General features: G+C 44.7%; 1 protein-coding gene across 3 annotated transcripts in view; it reads right to left on the bottom strand.

Annotated features, from left to right (window-relative positions):
• Positions 1-22,439, bottom strand: part of NINJ2 (ninjurin 2) — a 72,008-nt gene that overhangs the window by 2,142 nt on the left and 47,427 nt on the right. The window contains exon 1 of one of the 3 annotated variants that reach the window (XM_081128182.1): positions 4,902-4,976. The exons of the other annotated variants lie outside the window; for them this stretch is intronic. The gene's annotated coding sequence lies outside the window, so the exon portion shown is untranslated. Of the gene's footprint in view, positions 1-4,901; positions 4,977-22,439 lie in introns of those variants that run through there. 3 annotated transcript variants of the gene reach the window in all.

Genomic DNA, 22,439 nt, shown 5'->3' with positions numbered 1-22,439 from the left:
GTAAGGGAGAAGACACAGGCTTACCTGGGAGGCTCTAGAACGGAAGCAGTTGAGGGACTGGAAAGAAGAGAGAGGTTTTAAAGCTTTCCCCTAACCAGGTGAGGGCAGGTAACACCCTCCTCAGTTTTATGGCCTAAAAGAACTCTGAAATGATGTTATGTTGTAATTTATATTTCACAATGGGTAGGGTCACCCTTCCCTCACACCACACATGCATCTGAAGAAAGCCAGGAGGAGTCTCAGCTCCTTATAAAACAGTACCTTACTCATTTTATGCTATTTTACCTGGGCCAGGCCTGGCCTAGGGTCACTCTGTTTTCCTCTTAGAGGAAAGCCTCTCAGAAAACAATAGCAGGAGGCTTGGGTGGAATAGGAAAGGCACCTCTTCTCCAAGGATGGTGTGGTACCAAGGTGGGGCGCACGGTTTAGCAAAAGGATCCTGAGCTGAGTTCAGATCCCAGTTAGCCCTCGGCACTGGCCACAGCCCTGCTCAGGCACACTAGCTGGCCCTCAATCACAGGCCAAATCAAAGCACACATCTGTATGCACTTACGTATGTTAAAATCTCTTAATTTATTTTCTGGCTAGGATTGACTGACATATAATTTACATTTGATATGATATTGAAATAGAAAACAAAGCTCGTATCCTTGAGAAGTCACTAACTCCAAAGATGGAGTCACAATGCAGGCACATGGCTTGGACCTCTGGGTTGAGCCAGGAAATCCAGACTGGGTGCTGCAGGCACTGTGCAGTCACTCAGGAGAACTTGGGTACATCTTAGGGAGATTTATTTAGGAGAGGTGCTTGGGATGATTGGCCTAGGAGGGTCCAAAAGCAGGAGACCTGTTGAAAGGTATGGTATTGATTTAGGGTTAGGGTGACAAGGAACTAACCCAAGTGGAGATGAGAAAGGGGAAGAAGGAAGGACTTTGAGAGACGTTACAGCCTGGGGTAGGAAAGCGACCAGCAGATGACCGCAGCAGGATATCTGTTGAGTGGGTGGGTAACTGGATGGCTGGATGGGGTGGGTCTCTCAGGGAGAAAAGCCCTACTCCAAAATGTTGTGTATTAACAGTGGACAAAACCTTAAACCCAAATAGTGTGTGAGAGGTGGGTACTTGGGGACACAGAAATGTCCCCAAGCCTCAACAAAAAATACTATTTATAAGTTTTATGAGAACTTCTAAGCTTTTGTTATTAAATTGATCTTAGGGCCTCTCTAATTTCGATTTGTGCCAGTTCAGGATTGCTTCATAACTGAGGATGCTGCTTCAGAGTCCAACTTGGTGGTGGTTGGCTCTGCAGGACCCTTCCCCCCTCTCCGCCCAAGCTCCTGAAGGCACCAGTTTTCCAGATTGTCCACGCGGTGGCGCCCAGCATCCAAAGAAGTGACCTGAGCACCCAGGCTGCCCCGCTGGCAGGATGGTGTTTCTCCCAAGAGGAATCCACTGACAGGCGGGGCTTGGTGTGAAAGCTGGACTCCTTGGAGGCCCAAGACAGGGATCTCAGTTCACAAGTTTGGATAGGCCAACCTAAAACCTACCAAACGTGTGTCAAATGAGAGTTAAAGGATAAACGAGTACTGAGCTGGGGCCAGAACTAAGTGGGAAACCAGCACAACCTGCTGCAAGAGGGACTGTGGTTAGAAGGGACCTGATGGTGAGACCCTGGAAGAAGTTGCTTTGAAAGGGAGGAAAACTGTTTTCTTAATCCTTCGTGGCCAGTTTAGGTTGAGCCCTGCCCTGAGGCAGAGGGCTTGCTGAAATGACCTGAGGGTCCTCCCTTATAGCCTGATGATTCAATTGGATGAACCCCCAAATCCTACAGGGTGCCACCCTTTTTACCCACTGCCCAGAAGTTAGGAGCAACCCAGCAAGGGGTGAGGAGAGGACGGTGGGGGTGGCAGGCCCAGGGATGGACCAGGTGTCCCTCGGTCCTGCCTCTAGGAGCTGGCCCTTTAAGGCTGGGCCCTAGCAGCTGGGAACAAAGGCCCGGGAATGTGGGCTGGGTCGGCCGAGGAGCCACCCAGCGTGAGTCATTGGTATTTCATTGGACTCGGCCCCGCTGTCTGGCCAGCTCCCTCCCCTGGCCCCAGCCCCCTCCCAGAGCTGAGGGGCAGCTCTGGAGGTGCCCGAGGTGCCTGGAGCAGCCTGCAGGCTCTCTCCGCCAGAGCTTCCTGGGGCCTCCCTCCCCTCAAACCCACTTGTCCTGCCCTAGTTCCTGGCCCCTTTCCTCTGGTTCCTCAGAGCAGGGGCTGGAGGGACAAGGACTTCTGGCTTCTGGGCCCAGCTCTGCCTCTGGGCTTGGCACTTGGGGCCTCAGTTTTCACATCTATAAAACAGGAGGAAAATCCTGCCTCTGGAGGGGTGGAGGCTATGGAGAAGCTGAATGAGACTTTGTTCTTCCCCCAAAAGAAAGACAGAACTCCAAGCTCTCCTCATTTTTTTCCATTCTGAGATATGTTTCTCAACGACCCTCTGTCTCTCAGTATATTCTGTCTTATTCCATTACACCCCACCCAATCCCTCCACTGTTACTGGAGGACAGTAGGTGACCCCAGAGTCCCTATTGCAGAAAGGCAACCTATTCAAATCCTGCCAACCAATGAATGACACCTGAATACTAAGGGAGGGGGGATTTTGGTTGATATGAGGTTGGAACAAGGGCGGGTGTGGGGAGATGGGAGTAGATCCAGAGTTCCCTCCTGGAGCACATGGAGGTTCCGGGCAACAAGAGGACTTGGGTTTAGTGATGGGGTTAGGGTGATGCAAGGGGGTTAGGGACACGTCAGGCACCCTCCACCCCATTCCCAGTTTGCCCCATTCCCAGGCCTGTCCCAACACCACCATTTCCCTCCCTCTTCCTCACCCTTCCCTCTGGTTCCAGCTCAGACTTCCCTGGGTAACAGCTCTCCTGCCAAGTCCCAGCTCCCCAGGTTGGTATGGATTCCAGCTCCTGAAGTCATGGATTGCTCCATTATTCTGCCAGACGATTATTTACCCCTTAATCCTATACTATTTTTGTTTCTTTACAAAACTTGTTGGCTGGGAAGGAATGCATCTTTTAACAGAAAAGTGAACAAATTTTTACATTGTTTATTGACATTGTGGTCAATAAGGACCACAAGCTCCGAGGTATCATTCTGCATTTCTTGGAAACAAGATTTCAAAGGGGTAACTGTCCTACCAGAAGAACATGGAAACCAATGCTTGGAGTGTTTAGGACCTGGAGCCCATGGCCACAGTGAGTGAGTACCCTGTGGAGAGGATCCAGCCAAGAGACAGGGATTTGTGGCAGCCAGGAGAGTATCACAGAAGGCACCCTGGGCCCAGGTTCAAATCCTGGTTCTGCTACAAACTGGGCTCCTTTTCTTATCTGTGAGATAAGGGGGGTTGGGATAAGTGATTTCTTGGGTCATTCTAACAAAGAGTAATGTAAGGATGGGGAAGCCCCTCCTCTGAGTGGAGTATTATCAGGAGCTGAGAATATTTCTCAGAGAGAGGCAAAGGTCAGGCTGCTATAGAGCCAGGCCCAGGGGCAGATCCAGTGAGTCACTTTGCTTCAAGACATTGGTGACCCTCCAATGAGTCATTCTTGTCAGCCTCAAGAAAAGCCATGTGGCAGTCTGCCTGTGTATCAGTTCAAACTCAAGGCTACAAAGTAAGCTCAGAGGGGCAATGGCCTGTTGGCCCTCTGTTGGTCTCAAAATGACTGAGCATCCCGAAAAGCCAGGTCTCACCTGAAAAGGCTGGTTTCCCATAAAGGAAAAGGGCAGATCCAGCCCAGGAAGAGTATTGATTTGGGTGACCTACTGTGCCACTTTGCTTTTAATTAGGTGCCTGAGATCCCTAGTCCTCTGTCAGAATTAAGTTTGAATGGGTACCTGGGTTTGTCCTACTGTGCACACATACAGTAGGCCCATAATTACAAAGTATATACCTTGTACCTGGCATAGGGTTAAAGACGGGGCAAGAGCCAGAGCCATTGTCTAGTCCTCACAACAGCCCTGTGAAGTTGGTGAGGCCATGATAGTAATAGTTGAAAAAGCTCAGAGAGCCTAAGTACCTTGCCAAGTTCACACAGCACAGTTTTTATCCCAATTCTCTGTGTGCCAAGCCTGTAATTTTAACCCTTACTCTGCTACCTCCCAGAAGCTGAAGACATACTACCTGGCTCCAAGGAGTTTAGGATCTAAAGATAAAAATCTAAAGATGAAAGAAGACAATTAAATAGTCCCATAAGGATACATATATACACTTGCTAAGAGGAGGTGTAATACCTCTGAGTGGAATTTGCATCAGGTTTTCCTGAATTTACAGTGGGTCAGTGCCCTTCAGCCCCTGCACTGCTGTGCCAGGAAGGGCACTATACCCAAAGGCAGAAGGCTTGGGTTCAAACTGGTAGGAGGTAACCTGGGAATACAGAGTTGAGATAAGAGAGACTTTTATCTGTATCTTGAATTTTGAACCATGTGAATGTTTGAACTCTCTTAAAAAAATAAATTTAAAACAGAAACAAATATGCGCCCCAAAAGGCCAATGGTGAAAATAAATAGGTTAAAATAAAACAGAAGTTATAACTTCATCTTGCTCAGGCCTTACCATCTCTATCTGTGAAATGGGAATAATATCTGCCCTGTTTAGCACAAAGCTCTGCTAAAGAGATCAATGAGGTAACGTGGATGAATGTGCTTTGAAAACTAAAGTATTAAATCACACTCAGGATTATACTCCCACCTGTGGGCCTAGAGGCATTTTAAATAATACGTTCTGATTCAAGGCCTGTCCGAGCCCAAATTTCGAAGTCACCTTTTGTCTTCTCAGCAACCCCCATGGTCTTTGAAATGCCTCTTCTCTACTCCATTAGGCACCCTCTCTTCTTGCCCCCATAAATCTCACCTTCAAGCTGCACCAGGCTTGTTTCAGAGAGGAAATTCCCGGACAAGCCAGCCTACACCGGGTCTTCACGCTCTGTGCTGTGAGTGGGCAGTGCAGATGCTCCCAATTGCCTCCACCCACCTCCTCCCACAGGGGCTGGGGGAGAGCTCACCCTCCTCGGGGCACCGCCTGTGCCAGGTTCCCTGATGCTTGGCAGTACTGGGCCACACCAGATTACTCACTGTTCCCTGAACACACCCCACCCTTCGCTCCAGGACTTAAGACTCCTCTTCCCCATGCTACTCCTGCCCCCAAGGAAGCCTCCCCTACCTCCTAGACCCTGTCTCCATTGCGCTCCACCCAGGCCCTGTGCAAAGGCTGCCATGCTCCCTGCTGGCCTGGGCTTTGCTTAGACCTCTCTAGATGGCCTCTCACTCCCTGCTTTACTGCAGGGACTCCATCTTCCGTGTTCCCAGGTCCCCACGGTGCCTAGCTCAGTGACTTGCCACATTAAATACATGATAAAAGATTGACTTTTTTATTTGAAAGAGTTGCTTCAAAGAGATTACTCAAAAAGGGCTAAAGAAAGGGTCTTTAAGGATGGGATTTCAGGCATAATGGCTTTTGGGTGAAGGGAGTTGGATTTGGACAGTGAATCTTTGCCTTTAAAATAAAAGCCCCTGGCCCAGGGATAGCCCTTTCTCCCCTGGTATCCTGCCTCAGGGAATGAATGACTCAGACTGGAAGTTGTCACTGGTCTTCAGGCCAAAACCTGCAAAGGCCCAGACCCTTGAGGCCTCTGTCTGGGGCAAGTGCTCTGACTGCATCCGTCCAGTGCCAAGAGCAGTGAATCTTGCCTTTAAAAATCAACAGCCTCTAATCCACCTTGGGTGGGGTGCCTTTTGCGTGCTATTCTGGTTATAACACCCAACCGGCCTAGAAATCTCCTTGGAGCCCTGGGCACAGTCTTGCTGTGAAGCTCCAGCCCTTGCCCCAGGCTGCAAACCCGGGCTTCGCGGGACCGCAGCCCTGACGAGGCGCGTGGGAGGAGCCGCCTCTGGGAAAGCCTGCAGTGCCGCCATCGTCCACCAGGGGGAACCCCAGGAAACAGCTCTGGGGGCCCTGTGTGAACTCAGCCTGCCAGGGCCAGGAACCCAAGTGCTTGAATCCCTTTCTGAACCAAGGAAGTCGACAGGGTTTCTCTCGAACAAAAGAGGACTACATATAAACGGAAACAGTATGCAGGAGAGATGGGAAGGCTCAGGGGTTGCGATAGGAACCCCTAGGATTTGCTTGCTCTCCCTTAGGAAGCATTTTCCACCTCCTCTGCAAGAGATCACCATGTCAGTGGCTTTCAGGAAACACTCATTTGTTAGGGTCCAAAGTTAGTCATGGGTTTGTTACATAGAAATTTCCAAAGAATTTTTCTGCTCTCTCCCAATACACACCTTAAACAAAAGTACTTTCCGAATTAGCACCTTGCTCCTGGGTGCTTTTGCTCTAGGCCCCACTTTGGGGCTCCCAGCAACATTCCCTAAGCCTACCCAGACCATCTCTGCTCGTTGTAATCTGACTCATCTTTCAAGAGCCAGCAGACCGAGCTAAAATGTAAACAATAGTACCTAAATAATGATAATGCTGTATTCCAGGCACGCCCCATGAAAGTGGGTATTAATAGTCCCATTTTACAAGTGAAGACACTGAGGCTCAAAGAGATTACCTGCCCAAAGTCACCAGATACTAAGGGATGGTCCCAGTGTCAAAACCCTAAGCCTAGATTCTTTTTTCTGTATACCAAATAGTTCTTAAAATGTGGTCCCGGAAGCAGCAGCATCATTTGGGAACTTGTTAGAAATGCAAATTCTTAGGTTCCACTCTAGACCTACTGATTCAGAAACTCGGGTGGAGCCTGCCATTCATGTTTTAACAAGCCCTCCACATGGTTCTGATGCAAGCTCAAGTTTGAGGGCCATTGGTCTACACCTTTCTGCCAAACTGCTTACTATTTTCTAAGCTTAGTGCTAGATGCATTCATACGGATTTTGTCATTGAATTCTTCTAACAACACCTATTTTACAGATGAGAAAATCGAGGCTCAGAACAATTCAGTAATTCTGCCCAGAATCACCCAGCTGTTAAGTATTAGAGCTGGGGTTTGAACACAGGCAGGCTCTGGAGCCTGCATTCTTAACCACTTCACCATACAGTCCCTGTAAACAGAGGCTGTGTAAACTCAAAGGTGGACATCAGTCTAAAGTATGTTTAGGAAATCTATCTAGATCTTTCCACTGAACAGTACTGAGTATTTTGTACCAGCAGCCAGCCTGCTCCAGCAGCTCATCTCCCAGTACCTGTTGCTGCCCAGCTGCTGATCACGGGCCTGCTTCTAAGGGTCTGATACATTTATCTTAGATCTTCCTCATGTCTTCATTCAGAAGCATTTACTGAGTCTTTTTTGGTTTTATAAAACCTTAGATCTTGTGGTGAAACCTAAATCCAGATAGGAGGCCTAAACACAGGTAAGTAAAAATGACTTTCAGAACAATTAATCATAACGCAAAATATCAACATTCTACATAATGGTGTGATTGAGTTTCGTATGTCCCCACTAGATTGTACATTTCCAAAAGGCAAGAATTATTTCCTTGGAATTTCATACAATTAGAATAAGAAGCAATAAGAACTGTGTCTACAACCTCTGGCTACAGTCCAGGTGAGGAGACCTCATGAAATAGATCGTATCTGACACTGAGATGGGAAAAAAGGAAGGTGGTGAATTTCCCACTCCACCCAGCCCTGCAGAGAGCCTGCCAAGATTCCTACTCAGTTCAGTTCAACAAACATGTTTTCAGTGCCTATCATGTGCTAGGCACCTGGGATCAACAAAGATCCCTGCCTTCCCTATATCCCTGTTCCCCTAACTCCCTAAAATGACAAGGCTTAGCAGAGAACAAAGTGTATAAAGGGGGAAGTCAGGAGATAGGGTAGTTAATCTTACCCCAGTAGATAAACTTCATAGGAACATTGACTTTATCTGTCCTGTTCGCTGCTATGTCCCAGAGCCTGGCACTTAGCCTGGCATGCTGAATGAATGAATGAATGAATGATGCATTTGTCACCCCCTGTTTTTATTCAGAAGGGGCTTAAGAGGCAGGACTGTGGTGAGCTGTGCTCCATGGCCCTCTTATATGGAGCCCTCTGGGGGTGCCAGTAAATGGCTGTCTTACATGGACATTATGTGGACTCCCAACTCCCTTCAGTACTTCAGCACAGCATGAGCGCGTGTGTGCGTGTGTGTTTACTGTCCTTGTGGTTGGCAGTGTCTGGGTCCTGGCATAGACAGACAGGCTGCAGATGAGGAAGAGAAGCTGCTACACTCATTGGAAGAAGCCCAGCTGCAGCTGCAGGGGCAGGAGAAATCAAGATACAGAGGAGTTCCCAGATCAAAGCCAGGGGGGAAACAGCCCTCAAGGGTCAGCCAGCTCTGCGACAGATGTCCCCAGCTGGCTTTAGCCAATCCAGTGAGGCCTGGACTCAGAAGCAGCCTGCCAGGCTTGCCCCGGAGCCCCAGCCCTAGGAGCCCCCTGTTCTCCCCATCCTGGCCCAGCAAATCCCACCTGGGTTCTCACACCTGCTCTCCCTTCCTTCCTCAGGACTTGAAAGCAGCAGGGACATATAAAATCCCACGTTCTCCCAGCCCCAACTCCTGCACTCTGAGCAGTAACTCTGACGTTGTGGGCCAGGGTCTGGGGAAAATAAAGGTTGAGTGAATGGTTGTGCTTGGAATCAAGGGGTCTGAGCCAAATCTGGCTCCCATTTCTGCTCTCTGTGACCTCCAGTGCCTCCGGCAGGTCATGCAGCCTCTGTGCTTCTCAGGTTCCTCTTTAGTAAGGTGAGAGGACACCACCTCTCCCCCCTCGCTGCTAGGAGCTAATGTATGGTCTAGTCTATACACAGAAAGGGTGCCAAACTCCAGAACGAAATCTACAGCGAGCGCTGAATATGTTAGTGCACACTCCAGCATTCTTCCAGATTTACAGCCTCTTTTAATAACTGCATTTATTCAGTATTTACCATGCACCAACACAAGGGGAACCTTAAATTCACAGAGATTAAGTAACTTTGCTGAAGTCACGCAGCTAGAGATAGGGGACTCAATATTTGAACCCAGGTCCGTCTGAGGCCAGAGCACACACTCTTAACCACTGTGCTGTTTTGCAAGCCCCTGTTTAGCTCTTGTTCGTTACCATCTTCCTGGAAGGTCAGGGCCCTGGGGAAATCTTTCCTCTTGCCTAACACAATATCTGACCAGAAAGGCAGGCAGGCTAGTCCTGCCCTCAGCCACTGGCTCCAAACCAGACTGGAAGCACCTTTTCTAGAGCCTAAGGCAATGCCCTGGGGCAACAAAGCACTTGTTGGTCACCGCTGTGTTCTTACTCCCTTTCTAAAAATACAAAGAGCATGAACCCTCCAAGGCCACTAAACAGATATCCAGTTGCTCTCCGGGGTCAGTCCTGAACAGCCCAATCCTGCCACCTGGCACCTGCTCCCTCTGGGCCCCCTGCCTGACAGTTGACCCCTATGTCCCTGTGACTGTTTACTACAAGGCAAAGTCCAGTTCTGCAGAGGTGGGAGCTCCTGAGCAGCCAGGCCCAGCCCGGCCCGGCCTCGCCCATGGGGAACTGTGGGACCCCTAAGCCCAATCAGAGCAAACACTTTTTTGCTGGGCTTCCTTCCCACAGCCGTAAAATGGAAGCATCAGTCTCTCCAGCCCCTGTGGAGCTGGAGCAGCAGCCTGGTTCAGGGATATGGACGCTCAGTTTCAGCACTGCCCCTAGTAGCTGTGTGACCTGGGTCCTCAGTTAGCCACCTCGTCAAACGGAATAATATCACAAAAGCAGCGACAGCAATAGCCTACTTTTAAAGATATACATTTATGTACACAGATATATCTGAGATGATGTGGACTAAGGTATTAAGTCATCTCTAGGCATTAGGATCTGAAGTGTTCTTTTCCTTTTTGCTTCATCTGTATTTTCTAATTTTTTCCTCAATGATCATGTGCAGTAAAAAAAAAAAAAAAAGTTAAGCCCTGGCCCGATGGCCATTGGATGGAGCATTATCCATGCTCCAGAAAGGTTTCCAGTTTGATCCCTGGTCAGGGCGATCAAATGGATGTTTCAACCGATGGATGTTTCTCTCTCACATCAATGTTCCTCCCCTTCCCCTTCTCTCTAAAAACCAATAAGAAACATCCTTGGGTGGGGATTTAAAAAAAAAAGGAAAAGAAAAACTGTTAACCACATAATTGGCATTTAAGTATTTGTCTTGACTTACAGGACAGTTTGAGAATAATGTTTATGAAAGTGGCTTGCAAACTTTAAAGTGCTTTGCAAGTGTCAGGGGTTCTTAATATAATTTTCCTGAGTGCATTTTGGAACCACAGGGATGGGTAGCAACAGTCTCCTTCCAGCTCCACACCAGGAAACCCTGTAGTTCAGAAGCACCCCTCTGGAGCTCACCAGTTCTACCTTCACTGCAGGAAGAGGAGAGCGTGTTCGACCATGTGACGGCTTGGCTGAGGCAAGGGCATGGCCTTATGGTGTAACAACCTAGCCTGCTCTGTGGATGACTCAGCAGTACTGGTTGAATACCCACTGTGTGCAGTGCCCTGTACTCTGTACTGAGAAGATAGCTCTGTTTGCTTTCCAGTCAGTCAACAAACATTTAATGAGCATCTATCTATTTGAGGCAAGCCAGAGCACAGAGGGCGTGGCACAGGAGGTTGTGAGGAACTGCTGGAAGGGACGGGTGTCATGTGGGATATACAAATGAAGTGGGAAAGCAGGAGGACATCCCTCTGGGAAGCTTAGTGGAGACCTGGTGGGTGTCAATGCCATCTCAAAGGGATCTTGAAGGACAAGAAGAATTCTTCAGAATGTTCTTCCCCTGGTAATCACAGAGTCCCTGCCTTGGGAACCAACACTGTAACAGGAGAGACTGGTAAACACACTGGTACAAGGTTCCCAAATGGGTATTAATGTAACCCACAGTAATTTGTAAGGACCAGTACAAAATGAACAGGTGAGGCCCCAAGTTCAGAGTTATTAAGAATTTCGAGATGGCTACATCAGAGCATTAAACCCAGCAGGTGCCGTTCTCAGTGCTGGACCCATCTGAACAGGCCCTGTGAAGTCAGCCCAGGCCACCAGTAAGTGCAGGGGGAAAGTATTAGGATTTCTTGTTGCCAAGAGGACCACAAGCCTTGGGAAACCCAGTCACTGCGTCATTGTTTGCATCTTGGGTCAAGGTTGGCCTCCAGAAGCTGAGATAACCTAGCCAGATTTTGTACTTAACTATTCCCTTTTGTGGCCAGTTAGAGTGTTCTGCCTTTTATATAATGGTACCCAAAACACCAGAGACTCTCCAAGGGCCAGAATGGGGGAGCAGCAAAGAATACAATCTCAGATGCATTCAGAGGTGGAAGTGGTGGGAGGGGTGAGAAATGCTTCTCACTGGGAAGTGCCAGCCCCACCTAAAGGCATCTCGCTTCAAACTGTGCACACTTCTGTCTGCTCCAGGGCATCAGTTTCTGTTCTGTGGCCAACCATCTCATTTTACAAATGGGGAAATAGAACCAGAGAGGGCAAGGGACGTGTCCAAGGTCACATAACTAGACTGTGCTGAAACCAGAACACAAGTTTCTGTAACTTCCATCGAGTACCCTTTCCCTAACAGCCAGGTGCCTTTTTCAGTGCCCCCTGCACTGGACTGTAGGCCCAGGGTGTGGGGCTGTGCTCACTAGTGGTCTTCAGACCTCCAGGACCCTGCTTGCTCTAGAGAACCACTGCTGCTCACTGGAGGATGCCATGCCTGGGCTCTAGTGATGTGAGAGGAGTGGTGTACCCTCCCCACCTTTAAACCTTTAAACTTTTCTTATGAGCAGGCGGTGGAATTGCCAGGGATGGACATAGGCCCATGCCAATGTCTGGGGAAAACAAGGCGAAAGAGGCACAGTAGGTACCAGGGGCCAATTTCTAATCCTGCTACTAACAACCTGTCAGGGTAGGAGGCTCAGTATCTTTGTCAGGGTTAAAGAGTGTTGGAGTGAGTCCTGACCTGAATCAACAAAAAATCTAGGGAGAGTCGGGAGTCAGGACTGAGAGTGGAGCACCGACTGCGAGCATGGAGGTTGGGATCCACCAGGAAGCTGTACCTTCTGCAGGAAGCAGGCTCAGGATGGGCCCAGGAATGAGTCCGAGCTGAATGTCCCTGAGGCAGGAACAACTTCAGTGATAAGTTAGCTGCAAAAGGCTGTCAGATCTTTCAGTTGTACAAGACCATGTTTCTGTGTGTGTAATCTTATAGAATTTGCACAGCTGCCTAAGGACATAAGCTGAGGCTGCATATGAAAGATGGGCAAAGTGAGCCCTAGAGGAGCGAAGTCGCTTTCTTAAGGCTGTCTGACCAGTTAAGTCCTAGAACTGAGATGAGTCTTAGTCTGAAGCTCTGGGATCTGGTTTCTGATTACTCTGCATCTCACCACCTCCTTCCAACACTCCCCCTGGCCTCCCGCCTGTGCCTTCGTGCAGAGGGAGTGGGAGGGTCTGATGCATTGTGGGCAGGTTCATATTTGTAGAGTGGTGACTGCACATCCTGTCCCCACTGTTTGGAATGTTCTCTGTGCTCCTCCTTGCCATCCGCCCAATGAGTTCTTCCCTCCATCAAGGATGTTTCTTCACCATGAGGCCTACAGTGACACCTTCCATCTCATGACTGTGAACTCCATCAGTGTAGGAATGTTGGCGAGAGGCTGGCACTTACAAGTAGACGTTGTTTAGTTTAGTTTAGTTTATGAAGAGAGGAGATGACCGGCCCAGGCCCACTCTTTAGACATGAAACCACAGCTAGCACACTCCGTTTCCCAAACCAGTGACCCACAAAGGCAACCTTACCTAGTCTTTGCACAGGTGTAAACAAAGGTAGGTCTCCCCCTTTAAAAACATGCTGGTGTGTGAACAGCCAAATTAATTTACATGACAGCAAAATGAGGGATGGAGGGAAGATCCGTATTGCAAATGGATTCCCCACAGACTCTTTTAAACAGCACCCTTGGTGAATATTTTTCTAATCTTAGAAGCATGACCTGAAATCCAGAAGCCATAAAGGATCAATAAATTTGACTGCATGAAAATTAAAACTATTTTAATGCATAATGATGATAATAATAATAGCATATACCCCTATAAGACTTATTTCATGCCAAGTGCTACGCCAAACACTTTATATACATTAACTCATTTCTTTCTCATAATAATCCCATGAGTTAATTGCTGTTCTTACTCCTCAGTTTATAGGTGGGGAACCAGAGGTGGCTAAACCATGGTCATTGAGCTAGTGAATTAGAGACGAAACCAGGATTATCACGTTGTCTGCCTTCAGGTTCTGTGCTCCGGCCACTCCCTACATGGCCACACACCATAAAATGTCAGAAGACAAAAACAAATGAGGAAAAAAATTGCAACACATAGGACAAAGGACTGATTTCCTTGATATACGTTGAGGTCTTTAAAGTGAATCCAATAGAAAAATAGAAAATATGAACAAACAAGCCACTGAAGAAATATCACGAATGGCTATTTTGTGTGTGTGTGTGTGCATGTGTTTCCTATTAGACTGGCAAAGATTTAATTGCCTGATAATCAGTATTGGTGAAAATGTAAATAAGTATTTTCACACACTTAGTGGTAATGTAAATGTAAATTACTGCCAAAGATATCCAAATTACTACAGTATTTTTGAAGGACAATATGGCAATTATCTAGTAAAATTTAAAATAATCTTAACAATTTACATAATAGATTCACTTTTAGGAGTTTTTCCCATTGAAAATACTCATCAAAGTGCGTTTTATCCACATAATGAAATACTGTATATGTCTTAAAATGAGGTAAATCCTTATGCATAAATATGGGAAGGTATATAAAATGTATTTAGTGGGAGGAATATCATTATGAATATGATATGATCCTATATTGGTAAAAACTAAACAAAACATTCAGGGTATCTATCTTATATTACTATGCTTGAGTATAAGCATAGGGAAAAATATGGAAGGAATTTATATCACAATAAGGACTTTCCCTTTCTAAGTTATATGTTTTTCCAGTTTGAATTATTGATAACTAACACATCCTTTTATAATCTGGAAAAACATAATAAAGATAATATTAAATATCTAATAAGTAAATAAAGAGCAAAACGCCCTCCCTGTTTATTCATTTATCTGCAAGCATGTCCTAGGTCTACATAGCTACTGAGTCCCAGGCACTGATGCTAGATGTTGGGGATACAAAGACTGATAAACACAGCTCTTGCCTTCAAGGAACTTCTTTAATGGCAGGAACAGGTGGCAAATCTAGTGGGAGCCATCAAGGGTGGAAGGTGCTAGGAGAGAAGTGTGTCCTGGGTTCAGTTCTCCCGGGCTAGGGGAGGGGCCGCTGGGACAGAACTTTGAGAGATGAGCAGATAAGGCGTCAGCAATCTCAGGAAACGCAGGGGCTCAAAGCTCAGGGACTGCTCGGCCTCAGATGGAAGGTAGGAGGCTGGAGAGGTGCGGGGATGGGCCAGACCAGGAGGGCTGATAAGATGCCTAGACTTTATCATGAGGGCAGTGGAGAGCAGTAAAAAAGTTTTCCTCGCCTGGCCGGCGTGGCTCAGAGGTTGAGCATTCACCTAGGATCCAAGAGATCGAGGTTCAATTCCCGGTCGGGGCACATGCCCAGGTTGCGGGCTCGATCCCCAGTTCGGGGTGTGCAGGAAGCAGCTGATCAATGACTCTCTCCTCATTGATGTCTCTCTCTCTCTCCCTTTCCCTTCCTCTCTCTAAGATATATATATTGGAGAGTCAGGAGTTCCAGGGTGACACGACGGGTCTGACACGCAGCAGGGACAGTGGGTATGGCAATGGGACAGCCCAAAGACAGGTTAAGGAAGTAGAACAGTCAGGACTTGGTGAATGATTGGATGCTGAGGGTGTGGGAAAGGGAGGGGTAAAGGATGACACCCTGTGTTTTGGGTTGGGTGGCAACCCCTGCGCACTCATAGCCTGGAATCTGGCCCTCAGAGTTGCAGCCCCAGTAGGATTCAGTTAATGAACAACTTCCCAGGAACGCAGCTCTTGTGTAAAGCGAGGGGCACCTTTGGCAATCTTCTGCACGTGTCTATTTGCCTCGTGCCAGTTACAGTGGCCTTCTGGGGCCATTGCACCAGGGCCTTTGGAAGCCTATCAGGGGTAAAAGTCCTGTCTGACTGATGCTCACTGCTGAGCATAACCTGGGACTGTATCACTTTCCAGGCGGGTGGCGAGCCATGTATTATGATCATGATTACAGGGAGATGGGAGAGGCAAAAGATTACGGTGGGTGATGCGTCTTTTCAAAATGGTGTGGTGATCTTTGTGTTCCCTGGCTCCTGTCTCTGGGTGTCAGAGTCATTAGGGCCCCTCACCTTCCTGTGGTTCTTGTGAAACAACAGTGAAGGCAGTTTTAGGTCCTTAGGCTGTTGGAGCCCAGCCTTTAGCAAGATTCAAATGGCACAGCCTAAGGCATCACCCCTCACCTCCCACTTGCTGACAGCACTCTGCTGGGGCAAAAATAGCCCTATCACTCTCACAGTGCCCAGGCCCACGCTAGTCAACAACCTGGGCTTGCTGGCTCTTTTGACACAAGATCCTTTCTTTCCTCAGTTATCACTGCTAAGACTCCCCAGCTGAAAACTGAAGGCTGTCTGGTCTGCTACCTTGGTCAGAGTGCTGGGAGAGGTTCTGATTGCAGAAGCCTCTGGAATGGCAGTGCTGTCAGAGCTCCATAGAACTGGTGTTAAAATAGAGGCCTCTTGGTGTCTGCTGTGGACAGATGTCACTGGGGGAACAGTGGGGCGTCACCAGGCTAGCTTCTTTCCCCAGGTCCCTTGGCGTGTCTTATCTTATCATGTAGCTGGGCTGGGGGTGTTGCCAAGCTTTGTGGGAGCTGCCTCTGAAGGCCAAGGGTTTTGTCCTGAGGTATTTCTCAGCGGTGAGGGGGCAGAGTCTAGGCCTCATTTTCACAGGAAAGCCTTCTGAGAGAGTGAATTGCTTAGTGGGCAGGTGTAGTATGTGAAATAACTTGTCATTTTGAGAAAAAAGACCCCTTATTTTTACCAAGTCATCCCCTTGCTACCTCCCTGCTCTGCTCATCCCTCCAACTGTTCCTTAAACCTAAATGCCAGGCTGTAGCCAAACACATATCTTGTTTGCATTCTTGGTGAACTTGATTAATGAAGTCAAATCCAGCTTTTCAATTTGCTAGCTAGGGATCTTAGACAAGCTGGGTTCTCTGAGTCTTAGTTTCCTCAAGTGCAAAATGGTAACAAATGACAGTCTGGTTGCTGGAAGGATGAAAAGAGATAATACATGAAAAACAGCGCAGTGCCTGCTAAAAATACATGGGGGTTACTATCATTGCTGGAGGTATTCAGAATGGATTTTTAATGTCGTTGCCCCATTTCTAGAAACTTGCTGTTTTGTTAATCTTTTAAGTTTATTTTGATAGTCTTTGTTTCTTCTTCATCCTTTCAATTTCCTACTTTATTTCTTTAAGCCTATTCATAATTCTAAGTCTTTAAAATTCAGTGTGTATTTTACACTACAGCACATTTCAATTCATATGCTAATATCTAAACTTTTCAAAGGTTAAAGAGAAATTTAGTTTGTACTTAAAGAAAAAATATTTTACCTGCTTTCATATTTTAATTAAAATTAATTATAATTAAATAAAATTGTTACAATCCAAATGCCCATCAACTGGTGAATGCATAAATGCAATGTGATATATTCATACATTGGAATACTATTCAGCAATGAAAAGGAATGAGGTACTGACACATGCTACAACGTGGATGAACCTCAAAAACATTATGTTAAGTGAAAGAAGCCAGATGGAAAAAAACTACAAATTGTATAACTCCATTTATATGAAATGTCCAGAATAAGCAAATTTACCAAGACAGAAAGCAGGTCAGTGGTTGCCTGGGGTAGGGGTAGGAAAGGAGATTGATTGTAAGTGGGCACGAGGAATATTTTGAGGGTGATGAAAACGTTAAATAAAATTAAAAATTTAGTTAGTCATATTAGCCACATTTTGAATTGCTTAATTCTAGTCACACATGGCTAGTGGTTACTGTATTGGACAAGGCAGTTATAAATATTATAATTCATAAGCTTATATAAGTATACATTAGGTTCTGTACCTTATGAAATTTTCTTTTTTTTTTTTTTTACCATAGTGCAATAAAACTACAAATTAAGGCTTAAGTGACCACAATGAAATAAAACTGAAAAAAGATAGACATTTAGGTCAATAAAAAAGAATTGAGAGTTCAGAAATAAGTGCTCACATTTCTGATCAATTGACTTTTAACAAGAGGGCAAAAACAATTCTATAAGGAAAGATTAATCTTTTTACCAAATGACACAGGGACAACTGGATATTTATATGCAAAGGATGAAGCTGGACCCTGATCTCACACTATATACAAAAATTAACTTAAAATGGGTTATAGAACCAAATTCAAGAACTAAAAGTATAAAACCCTTAGAAGAAAGTATAGACATAAATCTTTGCGACCTTAGGTTTGGCAATGATATTTTAATTATGACAAGAAAAACATAAGTGCTAAAAGAAAAAAATTTGAACTTCATTGAAATGTTTCAAATGACACCATCAAGAAAGTGAAAAGAAAAATCAGAGAGTGGGAGAAAATATCTGCAAATCATGTATCTGAAAAGGGGTTAATATCCAGAATATATAAAGAACTCTTACAAATAAATAAAAAGACAAGTAACCCAGTTTAAAATAACCATTGTCTAAAAAAGCCCCAAGACCATCCAATAAGCACATAAGAAAATAGTCAACATAATTAGTCATCATAAGTTGCTATTGCAAATTAACTTCACACTTCCTAGAGCAGCTATAATAAAAATGACTGAAAACACCAAATATTGATGAAGATGCGAATGAAGAAAGTGAAACTCTCACTGCTGATGGCAGTGTAAAATGGTGCAGCCACTTTGGAAAACAGGTTGACAATTCTTCAAAAGGTTAAATATAGACTAACCATATGACCCAGGTATTCCACTCCTAGATATCTACCAAAGAGAAGTGAAAACACATGTCTGCATGAAAACTTATACATGAATATTTATAGCAGCCTTGTATTCATAGTAGCTGTAATAGAATAAACCCAAATGCTCACCAGCTAAAGAAGAGATAGATAAATATAGTATATCCTTACAATGGAATGTTATTCTGCTAAAAAGGAATGGAGTATACTTATACATGCTATAACATGATGAACCTTGAGAACATTACGCTAAGGGAAAGAAGCCAGGCACAAAAGTTCACATATTATATAATTCCATTTACATGAAATGTCTAGAATAGGTAAATTGATAGAAATAGAAAGTATGGTTGTGACTGACTAAGACTGGGAAGAGGGAAGAATGGGAAGTAACTGATAACAGGAGCAATAAAACTGTTCTAAAATTAGAACTTGATAGTGGTTGCACAACTCTCTAGATATATTAAAATGAATTGAACTTTAAACAGGAGAGTTTGATGGTATATAAATTGTATTCCAAAAAAAGCTGTTTTTAAGAATCAATTAGACTGTTTAGTTAATTATGAGAATCAGAACATATTACGGAATGTGGTCAAAGCTGTTAAAGGTAAATGCTGTCAGGCCCTGGCCAGTGTGGCTTAGTTAATTGGAGAGTCGTTTTGTACACCAAAAGGTGGCAGGTTCGATTCCTGGTCAGGGCACATATCCAGGTTGTGGTAGCAGCTGGGGTGCCTGCGGGAGGCAACCAATCGATGTTTCTCTCTCTCTCTCTCCCTTCCTCTCTCTAAATATAAATTTTTTTAAAAGGTAAATGCTGCCAGTATAAAAAATGATGAAAATAAACAAACTAAAATTCACTGCAGAAAAGTTATGAAAAGAACAATAAAACATACCTAAGGAAAATAGAAATAAGGAATAAAATTAAGATGATTCTGGAAATTTGTGAGTTACAAAGCAGAATAGTGATAGATTTAGAAAATAAACCTCTGGGATTGATTTTTTCTGGAAAAAAAAAAGTGCAATAACCATTCCCTGAAATTGTAATCAAGAAAAAACAAAAAGAAAATACGAATAAACAAAAGTAAAACTGATAAAGATGTTATAAATATAATAGGAGAAGAGATTTTTTTAAATGAAAAAAATTTGCCCTGGCTCAGTTGGTTAGAGTGTTGTCCCAATATGCCAAGGTTGCAGGTTTGATCCCCCTGGTCAGGGCACATACAAGAATCAACCAATGAATGCATAAATAAATAGAACAACAAATCTCTCTCTCCCCCCTTCCCTTCTTCCTTTCTGCTCTCTATAAAAAAAAATCAATAAAAAAGATTAAAGGTTTTCTAAACATTAAAAAATGGCAAAAGAGGATGCTGCAGTCACCCCCTGCAAAGAAAATCAAGTCTACACCTATACAGGGTGTCACCAAAAAATGTATACACACTTTAACAGCTGGTAGCTCAATTTTGAAAATGAAATGTGTTTTAATAAACACTGCCTTTATAATTATTCAAAGTGTGTGTGTATATTTTTTTGGGACACCCTATATTTAGAGCAATTTCCCCTGAGACACAAGTGAGAACCAATTGAATAACATCTGCACAAGCAAGAGAGAGAGACTGAATGGAGAAGATTGGGGGAACCATGAGAACTCCCTGGGAGCTGAGGAAATGATCCAGGACTGGAGGAAACAGTGAGTGCCATTGTTTACATTTTCCCTGGACTTGGATAGCAGGTAGGCACTTTATCCAGATTCTTTGGCTGATCTGCAGGTCTGCTGTAGTGCATCCCCAGCCACCCTTCTAGAAGCTAGATGCAGCAAGAATCGGAGTCCACCATAGTGTGCATAAATGGGGCCGTTTTACCTAGAAACTGATCCAATGGGTGCAGCAAGACTCTATTAAGTGTATCCACTGGGCTGCATGTGCACAAGGGGTTCTCCCACCTGGAGAGAGTGTAGAGCCAGCAAAATGCCATGGTACCTAAATGCTGTGGTGATAGTAGGGCACTCCTGTGCACACATGTGTGCCCACATGCAGGGCTGTCCCACCCAGATAGGGTATAGAACTAGCAAGGTGTGACAGTGCATGCATGCAGGGTTGCCCACCTGGAGAAAGTGCAGAGATAGTGGAGCACTGCAATGTCTGAACTCAGAGCAGTCCCTCCAAACAACAGAGAGGCTGCATGCACAATGGCAGCTCAGCCCTCACCAGGCAGACTTGCCTAGAGCAGAAGGGCAAGGAAGAGCACACACACCAGACTGCCCCCCTTGGAACCCACTCCTTCTGGCCAGGCAGCACAACAGGCACCCCACATGCCTCCCTGACTACAATTGGCCTGCCAAAACCATCCAGCACACAGTTTACATAGAGGCCACTTTTTCAAGATTGGGAGAGATAGCTATTTCATCTAAGTCATGGAAACAAACACAGAAAATAAAATAAAATGGGAAATAAAAGAATATGCCCCTAAATGAAAGAACAAGAAAAAAAAACATCAGAGAAAAAACTCTAATAGAATGGAGATAAGTAATTTGACTGATAAAGAATTCAAAGAAATGGTCATAAGGATGCTAAACACTCCTGAGGGTAGAATAGAGGAACTCAGAGGACACTTCAACAAAGTTAGAAAATGTGATCAGAGATGAAGAATACAATACCTACAATGAAGAATACATTAGAAAAAAATCAAACAGCAGATTAGTTAATACAGAAGAACAGATTATTGATATGGAAGACAGAATAATAAAAATCATCCAATCAGAACAGCAAAATAAACAATTTTTTAAAAAATCTTCACCCATGGATATTTTTTCCATTGGTTTTTTAGAGAGTGAAAAGGACAGGGAGAGACAGAGAAACATCGATGTGAGCGAGACACATCGATTGGTTGCCTCCTGCATGTGCCCCGACCCGAATCAAATCTGAGACCTTTCAGTCTGCAGGCAGATGCTCTAACCACTGAGCAAAACAAGATAGGGCCTTCCTACCAGTTTTGCCATGGCTTCTTTACATCCTTAGTTATAGGACTTCTGTTGAGCTTGATTTCAGATGGTTATGAATGACGGTTGTTCTGTAGTTTAGTTGTAATTTTGATGTGGTTGTGGGAGATCCTGAGTACCTTGTTTACCTCCATTGACATCTTGACTGGAAGCTCCAAACAAAAGTTTTTAATTTTCATGAATCCAATTTATTTTTTCCTTTGTTAATAGTGCTTAGATATACTCTTACATTTTCTTCTAAGGCTTTTAAAATTTTAGCTCTTACATTGATGGCTATGATCCATCTTGAGTGGATTTTTGTGTATGGTATGAGGTTCAACTTCATTCTTTTATGTTTGGATATCCAGTTGTCCCAGCACCACTTTCTGAAAAGACTTTTCTTTCTCCTATTGAACTGTTTTGGCACTCTTGTTGAAAATCAACTGATCATAAATCTGTGAGTTTATTTCTGGACTCTCAATTCTATTTCATTGATCTATATATCTATCCTTATGCCAGTATCACACTTGATTACATATGTACTGTAGCTTTACAGTAAGTTTTAAAATTGGGAGAAGTGAGTCTTCCAAAATTGTTCTTTTTCAAGATCATCCTGGCTACTCTGGGTCCCATGAAATTCCATCTGAATTTTAGGATCAACTCTGCAAAGAAGTCAGCTGGGATTTTGATAGGGATTGCATTAAATTTGTAGACCAACTGGGGACTATTGCAATCCTAATAACAGTAAAGGGATCTTTAAAAGTATAAACTACAAGGACAAAGAGAATGGGAGAAGAAACCAGTAGAACAAAGAGGGGCATTAAGTTGGCCCAGCAGTGGAAGCTGTGGCCTGATGCCTACAGAAAAGAACAAATAATGGGACATGAGCAGTTCAAGAAGGCACTAGATTTAGAAATAGAAGGTATCAAGGAATGTGGGAGTGAAGTACAGAGCTGAGAAGGAGCTGGGCCTAAAGTCTTTTTACAGAGAAATTTAACCCTCCAGATTTCCTCCACCACTCCCTCAAAAGTGACAGCTCTTCCTCAAGGCAAGAGACTAGAGATTTGTTCTCTACTAGAGCAACCCCCTTGCAATGTTGTTCATGAGTTGCTTTAGGTTCACAAACTTTGTTATAGTCCCAATATGGTAAATACAGAGAGTAAGAAATAGTATTTAAAATTTTTATAAAACTTTGAAATTGCCTTAACAAATTTAAGTATTTTCTCAGTGGATTTTTCTTGCTGAACAGAATATAAAGTAGTTTGGATGTATGAACTCTACTGTGAGTCACATGTGGTGGGACATGTGTACTAGTCATGTGCAGTAGAACTATGTGTGGGTCCCTGACCGAATGAGAATTTAAAAACTAGTCCTTCATGAGTAGTTTGAGAAGCATTCTCTAGAGACTTACAGGCTTGATTTTATGT

This window comes from Miniopterus schreibersii (genome assembly GCF_964146895.1).
Source record: "Miniopterus schreibersii genome assembly, chromosome: 2".
Taxonomy (NCBI): Eukaryota; Metazoa; Chordata; class Mammalia; order Chiroptera; family Miniopteridae; genus Miniopterus; species Miniopterus schreibersii.
The sequence above is the reverse complement of the archived record's forward strand: the minus strand, read 5'-3'. Positions and strand labels throughout refer to the sequence as shown.